This window comes from Propithecus coquereli, unplaced genomic scaffold, assembly GCF_000956105.1.
Source record: "Propithecus coquereli isolate 6110/MARCELLA unplaced genomic scaffold, Pcoq_1.0 Scaffold590, whole genome shotgun sequence".
Lineage (NCBI taxonomy): Eukaryota > Metazoa > Chordata > Mammalia > Primates > Indriidae > Propithecus > Propithecus coquereli.
Window position 1 is genome coordinate 786,430 of NW_012151841.1, and position 3,100 is coordinate 789,529.

The 3,100-nt window shown below is 49.4% G+C and overlaps 1 protein-coding gene across 1 annotated transcript in view; it reads left to right on the plus strand.

Moving 5' to 3' along the window:
- Positions 1-234: 234 nt before the first annotated feature.
- Positions 235-3,100, plus strand: part of NDRG3 (NDRG family member 3) — an 86,105-nt gene continuing 83,239 nt past the window's right edge. The window contains exon 1 of the mRNA XM_012658942.1: positions 235-265. The gene's annotated coding sequence lies outside the window, so the exon portion shown is untranslated. The remainder of the gene's footprint in view (positions 266-3,100) is intronic.

The following is a 3,100-nucleotide window of genomic DNA, read 5'->3' on the forward strand; positions in this document are numbered from 1 at the left end:
GTCTCGGCAGTTCTTAAGCCTGAGATTCTTCTCCCAGGAGACTCCACAGCAAGTAAAACTACATTCAAGATGGTGCCGCCAGCCCCTCACAGCTTGGCCACCATCTTCTCGGTAGTTCCCGAGACAGTCGGACGCAGTGCGCCTGCGCGGGCCCTTCCAGCCTCAGCGCGCCTGCGCGGCTGCAGCGCCTCCCCCGCCCCTCTCGCCGCCGCTGCTGCCGCCGACGCCGAAGCTGCTGCACTGACGGCGGGTGCCCGCGCCTCAGGTGAGTGAGAGAGCGCCTCAGCCCGGCCCCCTGGGGCCGCGCGGCGCCGCATGCGGGGGCGTCGCTCCTTCTCCCTGCTCCTTCCCCGCATCGTCTCCGCTGCGCGGCGGGGCCTCGGGGGTCCTGTGCTGCCTGCCTCCTCTGGACCCCCGGCGCCCTCCTTTCCGCCCGCGGGACCCAGGTCAGCCCGGCCTCCCCCGGCCGCTCCCTCAGCCCAGCCCGCCGGCTACAGCGTGCGGGCTGCTAGGGGCGAGCGTCCCTCTGGGCGCCGACACCTTGGTCGCAGGGACAACCTCCCCCAATCCCCGCAGTCGCGACCCCCTTCCCCGCTCCTGCTCTGCAGGCGGCGGAGCTCCGTGGGCCTCTGGGTTGGGCATCCATCTACCTCGCCCGCCCAGAGCACAGAGGCTTGGAAGGGGAGCCGTGGGCACTTCTTGCGCCCGTGCGGCCCTGAAGCAGCAGAGGGCATCCTCTGATGGGACCCTACGACGACCCTTCAGAGAAGAGGCTTCTTAGCCTCACTTTACCGCCGAGGAAACTGAGGCACAGAGAGCTGAAGTGCCATGCCCAAGGTCACGCGGCTGACAAGTGGCAGGGCCAGCTCTGGAACTCAGGGACGCGAGCTCTCAGACTACTGCAGTTGGAATTTGATCTCATGCCTTTGAAAAATTTGAAATACACTTGTCGCTGAAGTTGCTCGTAAACGTTATAAAAGTAGGCTGCAAAAAGAATATTTTCTTGTTGTCGGAGTACAATTGAGGTGTTACTGTAATTAATAGTGGCCATATTAATAAGAACTAACGTTAATCCAGTGTTTGCTATGTGTCTCGCTAAGCATTTTACTAAGATTATCTCAATACCTCAGCACTGCCCAATCCAATGCTTCCCCCTTCCTTTTCCTGAAGCCCCTTTTTCTGCAGAGCTGGCCTCCCTGTCACAGGTAGACTAGGAGCCTCACGGCTTAGGAGCCAAGGAAGCTCTCCTTTGGTGGCTTAGTGGAAGAACAGGGGTAAGCCTTGCTTGCCTGCGTCAGATTTTCCCCCAACCCTGGCCCCCAGGGGATAGAAGTAGTCTTCCTTTCCTGGCTGCCAGGAGAGCAGGACTGGGCTGGCTGGGCTGAATGGACTTGGAGGTGACAGAGCAGATTTGGCGAGCACTCACCTCATTCTGGGACTTTCTCGCTCTGCTCTAATGCTGGGCTCGAACAGTTCAGTATTTAAGATCAAGTAAAAAGAGAAAGAGCATTGACACAGTGGTGCTGAATATAAGAAACCTCCCATGATTTAAAGTTCCAAATGAACAGTTATAAAAATATGTGAATGTTTCTGCCCCAAAATAACTAGCTCAGACTGTCTTTTTTTTCTCCCTTAGCATATCCTCCATATTTCAAAGGCTCCACTATATCACCACCTTCTCTGTGAAGCCTTCCCTGCTTGATTTTCCCAATTAGAATCTCTATTTCTCTCTCACACGCACACCGGAGTCTTACCTTCAGTTTTACCGCTAGGACTATTAGCTCCTTGAGGTTAGGGTCCATCTTTGCAACCCCAAATGTCTGGTTCACAGTAGACCTTTGGTAAAGACTCAGTGAATTTCCACTGCTGCTTTTCATTACCCAAAGGGTGATGTTCTCCTGCTGCCCTTCTGTTCTTCCTTCTTGCCCTTCAATTTCTCTTTGCTGTCTTCCTTTGGATTCAACTTAGGACAGTCATCACTCACCACTCAAAGGCCTCTGTCTACCCTGTTGTTTCTGAAAATTTGCAGATAAGAGTCTTGTGAAGCCTGTTTATCCCCAACAGTGGAGTTGGTATATACTGCTTAAGTGTACAGGGCGGTTTTAATTTGCATATTGCAATTGAGTAGTCTGAGGTTTACAGCCTTTTAGTCTGTCCCTAAGCACATGAGAGATCCATTTTTACATTCGTTTGCTTTGTGGCTGACTGCCCCTGTTGATATTAGAGTAATCACAATTTTTACCATATATCATTACGTGCTATCTATAATAATAAATATTCAAAAGAGCCCTTTGGGAAGCAGGAGAAATGTGCATAGGTTCTCTATATAAATGTAGCTTCTTAAAGAGTTTTTCCCAATTTTTTGCAAATATATCAACCTATTATGTGTAAGGCATAATATGATGCTGGGTTTAGTGGAAGACTCACAGGTGAATCAAACATGGTTCCTGTTGAAAGAACTTAGCTAATTGGGAAACACTGTATCTAACTGCGAGGCAAGTCTAAAAATTGCCATATTAGTGTTACAAACTACGCAGTATTAGAGTATAATGGAATAAGATATTCCAACGTGGGACATTTCATGAAATCTTATTCTATTCAAGCTGAAAAGAAGCATTGAGTCCTTGAGTCCAGCCTTCTCAATTTCGTAAATATCATCCTGAGAGATGAACTTGTGCAAGGTTGCAGAACTGGGGTTACAACTTGAAATTCCAGACTTTTTGTCCAGTAAAGGTTTATCAGTATTTTTTCTCTCTGTGAATTCATCCTTAAAGATATTAACCAGCAACTCTACTAAAATTCCATTTATGTGCTTTGAACAGGGGTAGGGGAAGAGAGATAAAAAGTAGGATTCATGTTTTCAAGGAGCTTATGGTCTGTTGCTCTCTAACATTGAAGACAGTGTATACCTAACTGTTAAGTTGTATAGGAGAGGGACTAGGTGTGTCATAGGAGTTAGGGAAAGGGGGCAAGAAGGGTCAGTATGAGCTGTCACCACAACTGAGACCACTTTGAGGAGTTAGGACCTTCTGGGCTTTGACAGATTGAGAGGGTCAGAGTTAATCAACAAGACAAGGAAAACATTTTGAAGCAGGAGTGA